At 31.0% G+C, this 19,512-nt stretch overlaps 1 protein-coding gene and 7 non-coding genes across 8 annotated transcripts in view; 1 reads left to right on the top strand and 7 right to left on the bottom strand.

Moving 5' to 3' along the window:
- The window catches only part of LOC113371242, a 66,736-nt gene that overhangs the window by 32,308 nt on the left and 14,916 nt on the right, over nt 1-19,512 (top strand). The gene's annotated exons all lie outside the window — the stretch shown is intronic.
- Nucleotides 17,778-17,849, bottom strand: Trnaq-cug. Its single transcript has one exon. It is a non-coding gene; the product is annotated as a tRNA-Gln (tRNA).
- Nucleotides 17,958-18,029, bottom strand: Trnaq-cug. Its single transcript has one exon. It is a non-coding gene; the product is annotated as a tRNA-Gln (tRNA).
- On the bottom strand, nt 18,141-18,212 carry Trnaq-uug. Its single transcript has one exon. It is a non-coding gene; the product is annotated as a tRNA-Gln (tRNA).
- Trnaq-cug lies at nt 18,506-18,577 on the bottom strand. The gene has a single exon. It is a non-coding gene; the product is annotated as a tRNA-Gln (tRNA).
- Nucleotides 18,686-18,757, bottom strand: Trnaq-uug. The gene has a single exon. It is a non-coding gene; the product is annotated as a tRNA-Gln (tRNA).
- On the bottom strand, nt 19,174-19,245 carry Trnar-ucg. The gene has a single exon. It is a non-coding gene; the product is annotated as a tRNA-Arg (tRNA).
- Nucleotides 19,347-19,418, bottom strand: Trnaq-cug. The gene has a single exon. It is a non-coding gene; the product is annotated as a tRNA-Gln (tRNA).

The following is a 19,512-nucleotide window of genomic DNA, read 5'->3' as shown; positions in this document are numbered from 1 at the left end:
CAAAGAAAGCCTCACAGAGATGGTCACAGATTTGAAAAGGTATCATTACATATAATGTGAGGTCTCTTAGAAGCATTAGAAATTTTTACACTCAATAAGTATTTCTCTCCAGTTTGTTTTTTAGATTTTGTAATTAACATAGAAAATTTAAATCTTGCAATAATTATTTAGACTATATTTACAATATCTTCAACAAAATTAAGGATATATAATTGAACATATATTAAATCACTATTAATTCAATTAATTCTCTATTTTATATAAGAATGTTTCTTTCTAGGTATCTAACATAATAAGCAATTTAAATTGTCCTGTTCCAAACTGGCTGCACAATTCAATCAATGGAGGTACACTTAATATATTCTTGCTTTGTTATTACATTATTAATGTTTAATTATTTATAGGTGCGCAACAGTGCATTTGCTGCATATATAGATATTTTTACTACACAATACCTATGTCATGGTGTGTATGTCCGATCCTGCTATCCCTCTGAAGCAACACTGATCAACATCCGCAATGCAAGAAGCATTTTGAAAAACTTGAAAAAGTCTCATCCACAACTGTTCTCACCGTTAGATTTATATTATATTGAGTGAATAACTCTTTTTTATTATATTATTTTATTTTGCATATAACATGACAATAAATTATATATTATGTTATATAGTCAATATATGTGCAATGTTCTTTTAAATCACTTGCAAAATTTTATACAAAAAGTTACAAAATACTAATTTTTACAATAAACATTATAAAATTACAAATATAATGCAGACTTAAAATGACAGGCCATTGATTTTGAACACAATTGTTATATAAATTAAAGTTAATCCTATCAACTTATATAATACAGTCGAACCTTAGAAGTAGTAATTAATCTATTGGCATCATAAAATTTAGTTTCTATCACAACATTGCCATTCAGTACACTTGCCGGCATCATTTGGGATTCAGGAGCTGCTTCTATCATGGACTGCCAAGTGTTCGTAGAGTTTGGTATGACAAATCCAAACTCAAAAAAACCATTCTTCTAAGCAATGTCCTTTGAACAAAACTTTTTGTTCAATTCGAAAGTTTTCAATAGAATGTAGAGAAGAAAAATTTATTTCTCGGGAGATGGCTCTCTTGATTTCAAAATTTTCTTAGGTACTTTGGCTTCGTGTTCAAACATCAGGTTCTGAGAGATCTTCATGGCCTTCCCATAAAACTTTTCCACTATCAACATCTTTCAAATTCATCCAATTAATTTGAAATCCGCGAAATATCTCATGAACTTCTGTCATGACGGTAGGAATGCTGGACAATAATAAATATGATTTGATAATGATATATTATGGCAATGTCTATTAATTTATAAATTAAATGTGTAATGTAAACTCTATGCGATAAAAGTGTTTCATTTCTTTAATATATTTATTATTTATGACTTCACATTTCGTACAATAAAATCTAAATGTTTATATTTTGCAAAAACTGATGGCTAGTTTGACAACTACATACTACATTATACCAAAGCATAGAAATCAAATGAGTCAGAGCATAGATAAATGGCTCAGAGTAGAGTCCTTCAAATGATAACACGCAAAGTGCGACAACATTAATCATCAATCGTGATGAACTTCATCTCTGTCCGTATCATATGAAACTCCACATTCTCGTACAGCTGTCAATTCTCAAGTTGAGATGTAAATGGTATACAAATAATTTTTTTAATGTCTTTATCATTATTTAAATATTTTTGAGGATAAATATATCTATTCTGAAATACTTTTTAATATCATGGTTTCTGCGAGTACTTCGTAGAAGGTTAAGATTTTTTATGGACTGAGACGATATATACCAATGATTTCTTTATATTATTAGCACAAACAATTATATTGGCGCAAGAAACTATTTCCATAAGGTATACTAAAATAAATTTTGAATTTACATTTATACTATTTCATATACTAATTCAAATGCAAATACTTATAATCTTTTTAAATGTGTTGCCAAGACCATATTCAAAGAGACTATAAGAGAGTTAGTAAAGTATCTGTAAATCTAGAGTCTAGAAAAACTTTTAATCATGTTTGTACCCAGCAGTACACACTGTAATACTTTTAACATCAGGTTTTATTAAAGAGGCAAATCTTGGAAATAATGAAGTGAATTGATTCGATCCCCAAGTTTTGAAATAAATTTAAATTTAAATTTGTGAAATCATGAAAAATTGGTTTTAATTCATTTTGCTAACCATTTAGTCAAGTAATTTTCATATAAAGCAATGAGAATTTATCACCAACACTTGACTGTCTGGAATCAGTGTAGTAAGTTGTTGTAGTCTAGAAAAATATTAGAATTAACTGGTCACATGTCTGCCGTTTCAAAGCCATTACTTGCATTCTGGATGTTTGCAGCTTTTTCATTTGCTTCATTAATCAAACACTCGATTTCTTGATTAAAATAACTTGTGCAATGTTCAATGGGTAAACACAACATATGAATTTCTTATGGTATAAATGAAACAGTAGATGTTTTGACTTAAGTGACCATTACAAATAGGTAGAAACGGATTGTCATTGCTAGATTACGTATGTGCCTGAAAATGAAATGTTAAAAATTTCAGAAACACTTTTTGATTTTTATCCATTCTGATTCTTATGCTAGCCTAACTGTACTGATTCCGGTTTTATCCATAATTAACATTGCATCTCATTCTTCATAAATACAGAGAAATTTTGCTGCCTGTGGTTTATTAACACTTGCACTCTTGATGAAGAATTTTTTTGGTGCGCTCAAAGAAATGTTATTATTACTTCTTAGGAAATCGTTAATTAAAACCTCTTGTCCGAAACATTTCTTGTTAAATACCTTTTTTTTTCTGCTGAACTGGTGCACAAAGGAAGCTTTTACTTATGATGCCCAAAATACTGCAACATAATTTTTGTATAAATCAAAGAGTCTAGTTAGTCTATTAAAGCCAGCATCAGTTTATACACAAACCAAAAATTCTTTGTTGACAAGTTGAAAAATATAAATTTCGAAACTAGCCTGAAGTCTTAATCTGAAATTAGGAGATTCACTGAAATCCTTCAAGATGTGGATAGTTTAATATCTTGAAAGTGATATTATCAATAAATATTCTTGAAGATTTTATTACCAAAACAAATTAGAATTTAATAATTTAACCCAGAGTGATAAATTTGAAAATACTAGTTGACATACTGGTACCAATTTATTACTTTTTTACTTCAATTTGTGTTTCTCTTATTTCTCGTTTTTTGGGTTGTAAATTGAGTGTAAGAAATCGCAATTTTAAGTTTATTTTTAATTTACTTCTAATAGAAGCTGCTATTAGACCTAGATTAAATTAAACCTAGGTTTAATTACACATTTAAAAATTTGTAATTAATACATTTGTAACTTTGTATTTATAAAGTGGTATTAGTGTCACAATTTCTGCTATTTTTAGGTGCTCCTGGCTAACATGAGATAGATTAATAATAATAATTGTTGTATTTTATAATCAATCCAGTTGTTCCCCATATTTTACGCTTTAACGTTTGATAACATGAGTGTATTCAAATAACTTTTCCGTGACATCGGAAATCACATTCAAAAATTTTGAATTTTTTTCCAATTATGATTTTCTAATATTCAATTATTAGATAGAAATTGCTGCAAGGATTTCTATGGCATAAAACTTGCTCCGTATATGCAATATAATGTCTGTATGAGAGAAATTATTAAGGGCTAAAGGACATGTCATATTAATAAAAGAAGATTTTAACTTTTAATTAATTTTAATTCTAATATGTAACAAGCAACATAATTCACATAATTTTATCCAATCCATAGTTTTATCTTATATTCAGAATTTTATTGTAGCAATTTGTGATAGGTTTCGAACATGAAATTATTGCTTTCTTTTAGTGTCAATATCTACCAATTTTAACTAAATTATTTTTGCACCAACAACAATGGGTGAAATTAAATTTAACTTATGATTATTTTTTTTAATTTTACATTAATTCGGCAGAATTAAATTACATTAATAAACATTAATTAACGATTGTTAATTATTTCGAAAAAATATTTTAAAACATAACCAAAATAACTATTCATTTCAATTTAAGTATACATTACAAGCATTTGTGCATCTTGATTCACTATTGTGCACGGTTAATTGGAAAAACCAATAATAATAAAAAGTGTGAGCTTGATAAATATAGTAACAGTGTCATGATTTAATCTATGTAACCCTATAATTAATATTTTGATATAACCTTTATGTAAAGATCATGGATATATGAGGAACGAAATATTGCATGTATAGAATATACTTAGTCCATGGCCGTGGGCAATAATATGTTATTCGTATCGTCATCGGTATCATAACTAGAGCAAATATCTGAAACAAAAATGTTCTAATCTGAAATTACGTAAATAAACAAGTCACATAGCTAAAACTTAATTGAGTGGTATTTTGTAAATTCAAGTAAAAATGCATAATTAAGGTTTCTCTTACTTCATTTTTGGTTCCTTAGTTGGCGTACTTATTGACAATCTGCCCCACATTAGTTTTCTAAGATCTTCTCCAGAAATATTGCGTTTATGTAATTCATTTATAGTAACTCTTCCTACTCGCTGTAAAAAAGTGTTTTAAATAATCAATTTAACAATAAAGTAATGAAATAAGTAGACTTGCACCAAATATTCGGTTATTATTCGGTATTCGGCATATTCGGCACATTTTTTAATATTCGGCATGGTAAAAGTAACTTTTTCCATTCGGCCGAATACCGAATAGTTAAAATCAAATGCGCCGCCGCCGTTCAGCGACAGCATTGTTGGTGTTTTATCATTTATGCGATCAAGAGCTCGCGATTAGTTATTAATAAAAATTTTCATAATTAGCACTTGTAATAGTTTTGCAAATTAATATATGAATTTGTTTTTTGCGGTAACTCACGTAATAGTTTTTCAAAGAAATGATTATTACAAACTATAACTATTTTGAAACCCATTTGTGATTTTTTTTAAACATTTGCGAGAGTGTCTTGATTTCGTTCAGAAATTTGTTGTCATATTTATCAAGCTTTTAATTGGAGTTATTTAATTTGCACTGATAGAGTGGTGGTTTTGCAATACATATATTTATCCATTATTTTTACCAATTTATCATTTATCGTATATCATAAATCATATATTAGTTTACCAATATATGATTTCTTTCGGCTTCTTTTAAAAGGCGATTATCATCACATTCAAAACGTTCTTATTAATTAAATATTTTCTGAAAAGTGGAAAGATAAAAGACCACGTGCAAAATCTGATAAGAAAAGCATATACGGTAATGCAGAGTACGCTGAGTCTCGGCTAAATGTTATTTTATAATAACTTCAGCAGAAGGGTGAAGACGTTGGACAGTTATTAGTCGGAGTGTTGGCACATGGGGCAGAAATTTGGGGTTGGATATCGCCGAGCTAGAAAGAGTATAGAAGTAATACTTGAAATGGATACTTGGTCCAGAGTCTTGTACTCCACAATACGTACTATATGAAGAAGTAGAACGCGACAAATTACACTTGAGATTGGCTAAGAGAGCCATGAATTTTGAAGAGAAACAGCTAAAGTCAGAAGAGAATGCCATAGTGAAGGAATGTATAAGAAAAAGAAGAAAAGGTAAAGGGGATTAAGAGAGGTGGATGAAAGGAGAAGGTATCTAAACAATTGTGGATTTGGCCAAGAGGGTATAGTACAACCGAGCCCAAATGGAGCGCATGTTGGAGAGGTACTGCGGGAGAGAGAGAGAGGCAGCGAGGTACAAAAACAGGAACACTAGAACAATCTGGAAAGATCCAGATACCATAGATGGTATAATAGAGCGATAATGTCAAGAAAGCTTCCGGAGTACCTCTGAGTCTGCAGCAATGGTTTCGATCAGAGAGTAATAGCGCGTTGTAGATGTGGCTCTATGGAGAAACAAAATAAACACTGACTGAGTCCAGAAGAACGAAGATGTGAGCTGTACGGTCAGGAACAGGACACAGTGGAGCATTGGAGAGAAAGTTACGCGGTGCTAGAGAGAACGAGCATTTCTGTAGATGACATTCTCATGGCAAAAAGTTGTAGAACGTCAAGAAAGTTCTAGACTGGTTGAAAATAATCAATCGCATGAAAAGAACAAAGAAAAAGAGTTACTTGGGAAACCAGTCTAGAACGCTCGAGTTATTACATCATTGATTAGGTTTTTGTTTATATTAATCTGCGGATTTGATTTTAAGTTAAGGTAGGATTAATGTATTGCTGTATTTCTAAGCCAGTAGGCTGGAATAAATAAATACAAAAAAATCTAGTTGTATATACACATTTTATTTACTATTTTGGCCAGTTTCCTTAATCCGCTTCCTCGATTTATTGTTTTACTTTTATTATTTTCTGGGTTATCTTAAGCTTTCTATTTTTCATTCATGTTTCATTTTATAAAATTTAATTTATATCTCTTTTCTTATTTTAGATTTATTACTTTTAATTTTTTTAGATTCCACTTTTGTTATCTAATGTTTCATCTCTATATCGACCATCAGCATATTATGATCTGAGTTGTTATCGGCTCTTGCAAGACAATTTCTAAAAGTTTGTCAAATAGTGCTTTTACAAAATACACCTTTATTGAATGAAAACGTTATTGCATTTGCATTTTAAAATAGATGTTTACCGACTTCGATTAGCAACATGCATAAAAAATAAATTAAAATAAATGAGTTTTTAACAAAATAATTATCTCAAACACCTTCCAGTTAGTAAGCGCCCCTTTTCTCTGCTTTGCTCTTGTTTTGCTTTTACTTTTGATAATCATTACTCCTCTCTGTTCATAACTAGAGTCGTCGGAAGGTCCCATTCCAATTGAATATTCTTCTAGATACTTGTGAAGATCGGTTTGGCTCACTGCACGTTCTAAAGTTACAACGATTTTTGCCCACTAAAAATGTAAAAGATATTAATATTATAGGAATTAAATATTAAAGTTTTGTTAATCAAATATTTCATCGTTATTCTGCAGTATATAGTAATAAAAAAATTATAATCACACACAATAAATTTATTAGTTAACTCAACAGAGCCACTATATATTATAGTTCGAACTAATTTAGAAAATAGTTAAAACTAATCTAGAGAATTGATTAGCAATTGACGTCTACATTTAAAACAAATACATTTTCAGTACACAGATTGGATGAAATAAAATGTGTTAAAGTTAAAAAAAATAATTAATTTATACAAATACAGATATTACTGATATAGAAATAAACAGTTGAATATTTTATCTAGATAGCTGAATCTCAACTCTTATTGATTAAGATAATGCATACTGATAGGAAAGTTCATGCAACTTGCCTTAAGGCAAAATGCTACTTACCACTAGTTTATTAGTAGCTACTTTTTTCACACTTCTTTTTAAATATCTATATATATAAATTTAAGAAATTTTCTTTGATGCAAATCAGTAAACAAACCCTTTATTAACTTCCCGAAGGAGAAGTTTATGTTTTCCTCAAAAAATCTGATTCGCTAATTTTATGTTTTCTCGACGTTTCAAGCCATTCTGAATCGAATGAGACCAAATTTGAAAGAGTATGTGTGTGTGTGTGCGTGTGCACAAACAGATTTTTGCCGTAAATCGACGTTTTCTCAAAAACGGCTGGACTGATTTCAAAAATTTAAAGCCATTCGATATATTTCAATAAGGACTAGCGTTTATCAACTTTATGCGACGATCAGCCAAGCCGTTTCTTTGTAAATAGTAATTTTCGTCCACGTTTTAGCCCGCAATTCTGAATCGATTTGGAAAGTTTAAAAGCCGTTCGAAACATTTTGGTTGGGAATCGACCTGATCAGATTTGGTAAAGATCGGCTGGGCCGTTTTCTTGTGATAAAGTGTTGAAAAAAATTTTTTCGGCGATTTTCATGAATTTTTTTTTGGTGATAGATTAAGTCGTTTAACTTTGAAAAGTCATCAAAGTTCGCAAACATAAGTATAGTTTTTTGGGCGTTTGTCAAAATTAGATTTTTCATCGACGTTTGCTCAAAAATGCCTGAACCGATTTGAGAAATTTAAAGCCATTTGATGTCCCTCGATGAGGATTATCGTTTGTCAGTTTTGTGCGACGATCTGCCGAGCCGTTTCTTTGTGGTTCGGATAAAAGTGTTAAACTTTTCGTCCACATTTAAGCTCATACTATCGAACTTCTTTAGGTGAAAATCTACCGAGCCATTTTCTTGTAATTAACTGTTGAAAAAAAAAATTAAGCCGATTTTTATCGAACTTTTTTTGGTGATATATATCATGGTCTTATAGAACTTACTGAAATATCACGGCCTTGCGACTAGTAGTTTAATTTTAAAAATTTTCAAAGTTTGAGAAAATGAGTAGTTTTTTGACGTTTGTTAAATTTAAAATTATACGATTTACTTGGTATAACGATAGAGTACTTGGTCTTATTGAACATACTAAACCATTAAAGTCCTACAGAAACTTGTTCAATTATAAAAATTGTTGATTTTTTAAAATTAGCTTTTAGAAAATACTGCGAGTTAACGTCCTCGTTCGTTTTCAATCATACATAAATTAATATTTTTTATTGATTAAGTCGATTATTTGCACATATCGTGAAGTTCATGTAACTTGCCTTAAGGCAAAATACCAATACCAACTAGTTTTATATTATATTTCAACTGTTACATGATGTTTATTAATAAAATTAAATTTATTTTTTTGCGTAGGTTATGCAGTCTCACATATAAGCAGCAATCAAATTGATGCGATAAAACTCATTGTATCAAATTAGAGTAGCACCTTCTTGCAATCACAATCTTGCACGAATTGCATTTAAGCAGATAAATCTGTTCTTTATAAAATTTCAAAGAATCAGTCTTTTTTTTCATGTTGATCAATAATTAATAAATAAAATGTGATGAGATATATATAAAACGTATAACTATTATTACTTTTTAATAGCCATTTTTAATTTCAAACCTTTTATGACAATAATATTGTTTATTCAATATTTAAATTTGGTTTCGCTCGCATGATATTTGCTTATGGCATATGAATTTTATAATTATTTACTTTTACTAGTTTTATTCACCTGTTTCATCCATTCTTTTTCAGATTGTTCAATGACGTGTGCATAAGTGTTTCCCATCATTGCGATTAACATATTAAGGAGAAGAATTGGTACAAATACCATAAAGATAACAAAGACGGTCTTGCTTAAATTTGGATATGTTGTATATCCCAGGTCTGAATACTGTAAAATAAAAGACAGTTTATTATTCTGAATAATTTAATTATATTAAACTTGGGACGACTAAAGCTGGTCAATAGTAATTTACACTTTGCTGATGCACCTATCTCTTTTGATATTTTTTTTTCAATTTCCTTTTTTTCATGCCTCTGTATTTTTTCCGGGTTGTGTTATGTAAGTCGAAATCGTAATTTTTTGTGCCCATTATAATAGTAACTTTTTGCAACATTCTGATTTATTTATCGTGTTTAGTTTCAAATTATACAACTTCTATTTTAAGTATGAAGTGGCCCCCTCACTGAATAAGATTTTAATTCCAGTGGTTATGGATTCCAATTATCCACGGTATCCTGAACTGCAATCTTGGCTATACCTGACTTTATCCTTAATATCTAGATGGTGCTTTTGGTTCTGGCCTTATTGAATTTGTTATATTTTTTTACATTTTTCAGTATTTTTCAACAACGCGAAATAAGACAGGAGGTTCTGTGGTTCTTGAGAGCATCAATAATTTTCTATCTCGTACATGGGTCATTCTTTTAGAAATCACATTAATTTGGGAACAATAAAATGACACAATTTAGAATTGCCTGATATTTTTTTACACATATTATATATAAAATCATTTGACAAATATTTAAGGGTTTTGCCGAAAAAAAAAATTTTACGTAAATATTTACGATTGAAATATGGATGATTTGCTCAATTTTCCGCGGAACATCCTCAGCGTTCAATCAAATATCTCTAGTAGTGCTGATCGGATCAGTATTATTTTGAAGTAAAACTTTTTAAGCGCGACTAGGGTGTAAATCCGTACAAATGCAACGGAAGTGCGTTACGGCCGAGTCGAGTGCCAATGATTCGTCGGTCGTCGTATCATGTGCGAAGCTTCTTTGTATGCGTGACTTTATACGTGCGTACGTCACCGAAAGCGTGAAGCATATTGTTCATTTTTTGGTGTTTCATGTTATTACATTTTAAGGTTAAATAGTAGTACAAATTTGAGTTACTAAAAAATGTCTGGATCTGAAGAATATTTTATCCCGTCCCCCATGAATAATAATAGTGCTAATAATAAAACAAATGAAAAATTTGTGCCGTGTAAGAAACGTAAGTTTATTGAAGTAATTTGTATTATTCGAGGTTTTCGAGGTTACTTTGAGGTTATTATAATATATAAAATGGAAAATATTTTTGCAAGCAAGACAGACACTACAGCTGCTCAAAGAATGAAATTATATCGCCAAAAACAACTGAAAAAAATACAACCAGTCAATGAATGTTTGTTAATATTAATTACATGAAGTTCTTCTAACACAATATTACACGATGAGTGAAATTGTGTAAACAATATTTCTTTAAGCGTTGTTTTACAAATTCCACTATGTGAACGAATATTATAGAATTTATTAATCAGCAATTACTTCATTTCTCTAATGAAGGTCCAAGTCCTAAATGCTAATTACAATGACAAACCGATCATTTCATATTTGAAGTATGACTTTAATTACGTTATTGTTTTCAAATATTATGAATATTTTTAGTGCTATTATAAATATATAATTTATAATTTATTATTATATAAATGTGTATAATGCTTGACACTAATAAATGTGTGCATCACAAGTGTAACCATATTACTGATAAACATTATTCAACATTGTTATATGATGTATTTATTTACAATTGAAATGTCATCCTGTGATCTCTTGGATCTAGCAGATTCACTACTTTCTAGCAGATTCACCATCCATCAAGATGTCTATAATGAAGTGAATTCTAGATGGAATGTGAATTACTCTAATTCTGGTGGAAATGGCGCTCATTAAACCATATGATTTGAAAGAAAAAAACATCGTATATGCTTCTTACTTGCATGATAGCTCACTCATTTTACACGCAAAAAACTTGTAACAGCACTCATTTTAAAGCTTATGTTGAGCACTATAAAATCCAATTTCACCGAAATGCATAGAATGTAAAACCTCGACACTAGATGGCCTTAAATACAACAATTAAATCTTGAACGAAATAAAAAACGACTTTGCTTATTCAAATCTCGCTTAATATTTTTCCTAGAATACTTTATGTAATACAGATTTATTAAGATTTTTATTGACATTATTTTGTTCATTATATGATTTTCGTTAAAATGTATATTTTAGGAAATATTTGCAAAAAAACGAAGAAAAACGCCAGAAATACATGAATCTTTAGTGTTCAGTAACTTGAAAAGTATTAGTTTTTTTGAAAAACTATAGAAGACATTTTTTTCTTATAATTAGTTTTTCTATCGATTTCCGACGTTATTTTGAAAAAATGTAATTACACAATTGAGAAGGGTGGTTATCTCACCGGGGGGTGATGGCAAAACCCAAATTGTTTTCACTTTTGAACTTGAGGGTAAGATGAACCTAATTCCAAAATTTCATTCAATTCGGAGCACAGAAAAAAAATTCAGAGGTTATACCATTTTTTCCTCTCCGCTTACTGCACTAAAAGGCTTGTATTCATTTGTCACTTTCGAATGCCCATATTATTGTTTTTGGGTTGATTTTTTTTATAATTTTGTTTGTGGGGACAAATGAATATATAGTCGGAAAAAAATTCATTGGGCGAGAGCGGGGCTTGAAGATCCGCAAGTAAAAATTCACTACCAATATTTCAAAAACTGTTTATAGAAGTTGAGCAAAACATCCATATTTCAATCTTAAATATTCACGTAAAATTTTTTTTCAGCAAAATCCTGAAATACGTGTCAAATGATTTTATGTATAATATCTGTAAAAAAAAATTACAGACTATTCTAAAATGTCAAGGTCTGGTCGGTGAGCGTTTGTGAAATAATGTTTTTTTTATCAATTTGTATTAACAATAAATCAACATAAACTTACCTTTATATATTTTATACAATTTTAATTTTTTGAGTTTACTTAGTATGTATTGACAATAGTAGATATAGTACGATTCAACTTACAACGTAATCTCCCAATGTGATTTGAAAAAGCGCCATCCACGTTCTGGGGTAATTACCATAAAGAGTAGATTTAACGCTTGGAAATCCTGAAAATTGTTTCCAAATAATTTACTTTTTATTGTATATTTATGTAAGGATCACCTTTATATAGAAAGTAGAATGACTGTGAGAAACCAAAAAAGTACAATCATATAAATAATGCCAAATGTTAACATGTCGCCCGTTATCATGCTATATATCATGGTGACAAATGGTCCTGTCAATCTCACGGCCCTGAAACATTTACAGATATAGAATAATATTAATAATATAAAGGGCAAATATGGCTTATTTCAATTATGTTATCGTTTTTGAATGTGAAAACTAATGAAAATCAACCACAATAACGGAAAAATAGTCGCAGCAAAAACTCATAATTTTCAAACTACATAGATTTGTTTTCTATTTTTTTCATAATATATATATGTATATATATATATATATATATTTCTAATAAATGTACTATTCGAATCGAACAACATACCCAGCAAAAAACATGAGAAGAAACCAAGAACCTGGCACGGCAAATACTAAAATTGCTTCTTCTGTTTTTCGATCGCCCATGAGGCGGCATGGAATACAGCACAATATTAAAAAGTTGGAGATCAGAAATATAGCCTTAGCAGGAGCATGAGTCTGAAATCGATAAATACTGTAATAATATAATAACCCACGGTTTTATTAAAACAATAAAAACTACAGGTGTGACCATATCCTTATTGTTAATTGTCAACATTATTGTAATATTATAATATTTTTGTGAGAATAATCAATAGTAAAAAAGTTATTTTAAATTATTTGAACTCACCAGTTGCTTTAGAAAAGCTGCCATACCCTGATTTTTAACTTCATCTCCTTGCTGTAGAATGACATAACTTAAAACACCCATGATAGTCGCTACTTCAAATACATATCTCAATAATGTTTTAATATCGCTATCGCCAGTGTCATCATATTTATATGGACTATCCAAAGTATTTTCATAATAAAAATTGTTATCAGTAGGTCTTAAATATACAGCCATGGACAAACATATTAAGTGAATAAATAGTATCAGCAGACGCTTCAGAAATTGTTTCTAAAAAACAATTGAAAATATTTGTTTAGTATTAAGTAGAAACTTGAATATAAAAACATAACCGACCCTTGCAAATGTTTTCCATTTTTCTTCCAGAAGCTTTTGAATTATGCCTCCATCGAGCATATCCAAATGAGCTTCTTTTGTTCCATTTAATATAATGAATAGCGCCGAATTCCAATCTAAAAATAATATAGTCTCAATTAATCAGTTTGAAGTCCTTATATTTGTCTACAGATACTTTTTGCATTTTTATGTTATTAATGTTGTATAACAGGTATATATTTTTGTAATTATGTTACAAAAGAATTAGTTAATAATGATTAATTATTTGTTTACCTTGGAATTAAGTTAAATATATTTGAAGATTCATTCTGTTATAGTTTATAGTTTATTAGTTTGGTCCATTTATCGATTTTTATGGAAAGACTAGGAAACTCAGCGAATTCCGTTTCGCCACCAGATGGTTTCGTTTTATGTAATCACCAAACATTTCGTTTGGTGATTAAAAGATGAAGAAATTTTTTTTTGTTTTATATTTGAATATGAAATTTTTTTTTCATTTCACGACAGTAATGCATTTATTTCGATTACAAAAATGAAGTGTTATTTAGTTGAACTTCTCTAAGTAAATGAAAGTGAATCCAAAGTAAATACTGAATCGAAGCGTTATACGCGTCCGCAAATTATCCGTTTCATTGAACTGCTCTTTGGTAAACCACATTTTTTTTTTTTGGTCTGATGTTAACACAAACAAAGCGGATGGTTTCCCAACTCGGGAACACGCTACGTATAACAGCCCATGTGAAAAATAATGATTTTCTAAATTTATCCCGCAAACACTAAGCTATTGGCCTAGCGACTTATTAAATCAGTCAAAATTAAAAAAAAAAGAGTATCAGTTATTTCATACCACATTAGTTTAAACTAAATGTATTCAATGTAATTTTTACGAAATTGTCAAAAATGAATCATTAGGTAGTGGTTGTAATTTCAACATTATATGGAATTCACTTAGTGTTAATTATGAAAGTGGTCTAAGCAGTGCTGGATTACCCCATAGGCCCGTGAGGCCCGGGCCTAGGGCGGCAGGATTTGGGGGGCGGCAAATTTTTCAGAATGTCAAAAAAAATTTAAACCCAATAAAATGTCTCGATAATTTATTTCAAGGACTAATCCTGATTTTTTTATAAATTTACAGATCGTTTTATATAAAATAGAATGTAACTCGTAATAGGCGAGTGTAATCATTGATTATTAAAAATAACACAGACATCGTATAACAATAACATGTCTCTTATCTTGATGGCTATCCAGAAAGACTTTTTAAGTGTTTATTCATACTTCAGCACAAAATACAGAAGCACAACCAAAACCTTCTGTATTGGATGATATAAATTCAAGCCAAACAACGTCGAATTTTTTTTATCAAAAGATGCGAAAGAAAATTTATTAGCAACCGATACGTTTCAATTGAGTGATGATCCTTCTTTCTGGAATTTAAACGATAAAACACGAGATTTTATAACTAGAAACGGTATACCAACAAATAATGTAACAGATTTTAAAAATTCGAGAAATGTTTTAAAACGATTAAACGAGATTTTGTTCTGACAGTTTGTTCAAATACAACCTCGTGAGTTGTTAATATATTCAGAAAAAAAGGGTCGATATTTTGTGCTCTATATTTACTATTTGGTAGAAGCGGTGAAGTAAACGCTTTTACTGGTGAAGGGTTTCGAGATTGGAAGAACTCAAAAGCGCGCATTAAAGCTCATGAAACTCTGATTTTCATAAACCAACATTAGCCACTTTCTGTCAACACAACATTAGCTGTCATTCAAGGTCGTGTTAATCAACATCTAATGAAACAGCTCGATAACGAAATTTATACTGGAAAAAAGTTTATATCGAGTAATTGCGATCGTTAAATCTCTCGCCATAAGAGGGCTGCCATTCAGAGGACATTTGGAACGAATTGGAGATCAACATAATGGATTTTTTTTTGGGTTCTGTCGAGCTTCTTGCTGAATTTGACCCATTTTTACAAGAACATTTAAAATTATACGCGCATCCCGGTCGTGGAAATACCTCTTATTTATCTAAACAATTTACGAAGAAATAATATCATTATTCAAAGTGAAGTATTGAAACATATTTCCAAAGAAGTGCAATGTGCTAAGTATTTTGGGTTGTTGTAATTGTGGATTCTACGTCTGATATCGCTCATGTAGATCAATTGACAATAATTATTAGGTATGTACGTGATAATGGCGAAATTGTCGAAAGATTTTTAGAATTCATTCCAAATACTGTCCATAAGGCTCAAGATATTGAAGATGCTCTATTAAAATCTATTGAGAGAAATGGTTTGGATATTATGAACTGCCGTGGTCAATCATACGATAATGCAAGCAATATGTCAGGTGTTATACTCAGGAGTGCAGTCAAGAATCAAAGCAACTAACCCCTTAGCAGAATACGTCCTTGTGCAGCTCATTCCTTAAATTTAGTGGGAACTTGTGCAGCGGAATCTGTAACCCAAGTGTGTCCTTTTTTTTCTACTCTGCAAGAATTATACAATTTTTTTACCATTTCAAACAATCGTTAGGAGATCTTAGTACAGCATACAAGTTTAAGACTCAAAAACCTTCTCAAACTCGTTGGTCTGCTCGACATGATGCTTGTTACGCATTAGAAAAAAGGTGGTCTGGCACAATTATTGCATTGAATTTATTGCTGAAAACAAATATGAAAATCCTACAAACACGGTGTCAGGCTAGGGTATTGCTGCAAAAATTACAGCATTTGGAAACAGCAAATACTAGTCCTTGTTTTCGAATGCAATTTGGAACGCTTCAATGCTGCTAATAAAAAATTTCAAGACTCAAAATCTAATTTATCATCTGTTTCACAAATGTATAGTTTTTTGGCATTATTTTACAGGACATGAAAGATAAACAATTTTCCGAATACGAGGAAAAAGCCATAGCACTTTCTGGGTAAAAAAACTATTATCATGACAACTATCGTAAAGAACCCGAAAATTTCAGCAGACGAGTCACAAGAGCATGAAAGAGTATTTTTATGTGGAGAAGAAAATTTTCTAATAAATATTTATTATCGAATTTAGACACTTTAGGTGTTCAATTGGCAGGCCGTAAAAGTGCTTATCATACGCTCTATGAAAAATTTAATATTGGCAGATGAGTACTAAGTATCCTGAAGATTTGGAAGACACTTAGGAAATGAATGCATTCATTTACATCACCTACTCATGAATCTTTTTCAAGTAAGGAAGATGTTCGTTCCGCACAAGAAATATATAATTTGTTGCATTCGAATATCTTCATGAAGTTCATCCAAATATAGACATTGCTTTACGCATCTTTTTGAGTATCCTGTTACAAATTGTTCAGGAGAAAGGACTTTTTCTACTTTGAAAAGGGTAAAACATATTTACGAGCGGTATGGGCCAAGATATAGACTTAGTGCTTTAGCATTACTGACTATCGAAGCACAACTTGTTCAAGAAATTGATTACAATGATATTGTTGATGTTTTTACTCAGACAAAATCCAGAAAAAAATTATTATGTGTATTATATTTATATTATATTGTTAATATTTAATAAACATTTATTTGTATTATTTAACAATTATTATTTCAAAAAATAAAAAAATGTATCTAAGTAATTTAAAATAAAAATATATTTTTTAAATAACAAATTATATTTTTGTCTATTACAAAGGGCGGCTGACTTCATAGGGTCTAGGGCGGCAGATAGCTTAATCCGCCACTGGGTCTAAGTAAAAAATCTAAAGAAATTATATAAACATCTTGAAAAAGGCACGTGGCCTTCTTTGATGCGTTTCTGAACATAGATAAACAAGTATAAATAGATAGCAAACTGGACCGGTTTTCGATTATTTTAATAATTTCCATGACGATAATGGAATGATACTACAGCTTCAAGAGGTGCACAGGAAGTAGCATCATGCATTTTAGCGCATATACAGGACATAACGACTCAAAAACACGTAATAGCTTACAGTGATGCTTGTTCAGGCCAAAATCGGAACATTAAAGTAGCATTGACATGGATGAAAATTGCTCAGTCATCAAATAATAATATTGAAACGGTAGACCACAAAATTTTTGGTATCAGGTCATTCCTTTCTACCGAATGATCGTGATTTTGGGTTGATCATAATAAATAAATTTCCATTAATTAAGACTAATAAAATTAAAAATTAAAATATCGCATAATGTAAAAATTTTTCTAAGTAAAAAGAAAAGTAAGTAATTGTTTTTTATACAAAAATTACAGGCCTTCATAACTATCTTAGGTAAAAAAACGATACCAAATCCCACCTGTATCAATTCAAGGTTCCACCGAGACTTGAACTGGGATCGCTGGATTCAGAGTCCAGAGTGCTAACCGTTACACCACAGAACCGACGGTTAGGAAAAGAAAGTAAGTAATTGTTTTCTATACAACATTTACAGGCCTTCATAACTATCTTAGGTAAAAAAAACTGTACCAAATCCCGGCTGTATCAATATAAGGTTCCACCGAGATTTGAACTCGGATCGCCGGATTCAGAGTCCAGAGTGCTAACCGTTACACCATGGAAACGACGGCTAGTAAAAGAAAGTAAGTAATTATTTTATATACAACAATTACAGTGCTTTCATAACTATCTGAGGTAAAAAATAAACGGTACCAAAGCCCAGCTGTATCAATTTAAGGTTCCACCGAGATTTAAACTCGGATCACTGGATTCAAAGTCCAGAGCGCTAATCATTACACCATGGAACCGACAGTTACCAAAAGAAAGTAAGTAATTGTTTTCTATACAACAATTACAGGTCTCCATAACTATCTCGGGTAAAAATGCAACTCGGATCGCAGGATTGGAAGTCCAGAGTGCTAACCATTACACCATGGAACCTACGGTTAGTCAAGGAAAGTAAGTAATTGTTTTCTATATAACAATTACAGTGCCTTGTTACAGAAAAGTAAGTAATTGTTTTCTATACAACAATCATAGTACCTTCATAACTATCTATGGTAAAAGAGAAACGATACTATATCCCATCTGTATCAATTTAAGGTTCCACCGAGATTTGAACTCGGATCGCTGGATTCAGAGTCCAGAGTGCCAACCATTACACCATGGAACCGACGGTTATTTGGGGAAAGTAAGTAATTGTTTTCTATACAACAATTACAGGCCTTCATAACTATTTTAGGTAAAAAAAACTCTACCAAATCCCAGCTGTATCAATTTAAGGTTCCACCGAGGTTTGAACTCGGATCGCTGGATTCAAAGTCCAGAGTGCTCACAATTACACCATGGAACCGACGGCTAGTGAAAGAAAGTACGTAATGGTTTTCTATACAACAATTACAGGCCTTCATAACTACCTTAGGTAAAACTGACCGACAGGATCGCTGGTTTCAAAGTCCAGAGTGCTAACCATTACACCATGGAACCTACGGTCAGTACACGAAAGTAAGTAATTGTTTTTTATACAACAATCATAGTACCTTTATAACTATATATGGTAAAAGAGAAACGATACTAAATCCCAGCTGTACCAATTTAAGGTTCCACGAGATTGAACTCGGATCACTGGATTCAAAGGTCAGAGTGCTAACCATCACACCACGGAACCTACGGTCAGTACATGGAAAGTAGTAATTGTTTTCTATACAACACTTCATAACTATCTAAGGTAAAAGAGCAACGATACTAAATCCCAGCTGTAACAATTTAAGGTTCCACCGAGATTTGAACTCGGATCGCTGGATTCGAAGTCCAGAGTGCTAACCATTACACCATGGAAGCTACGTTCAGTACATGAAAGTAAGTAATTGTTTTCTATACAACACTTCATAACTATCTAAGGTAAAAGAGCAACGATACTAAATCCCAGCTGTAACAATTTAAGGTTCCACCGAGATTTGAACTCGGATCGCTGGATTCAGAGTCCAGAGTGCTAACCATTACACCATGGAACCGACGGTTAGTGAAAGAAAGTAAGTAATTGTTTTCTATACAACAATTACAGTGCTTTCATAACTATCTTAGGTAAAAATAAACGGTACCAAAGCC

Source organism: Ctenocephalides felis, unplaced genomic scaffold (genome assembly GCF_003426905.1).
Source record: "Ctenocephalides felis isolate EL2017-DRISC unplaced genomic scaffold, ASM342690v1 CF-g0.4_SCAFFOLD_01492, whole genome shotgun sequence".
Lineage (NCBI taxonomy): Eukaryota > Metazoa > Arthropoda > Insecta > Siphonaptera > Pulicidae > Ctenocephalides > Ctenocephalides felis.
The sequence above is the reverse complement of the archived record's forward strand: the minus strand, read 5'-3'. Positions and strand labels throughout refer to the sequence as shown.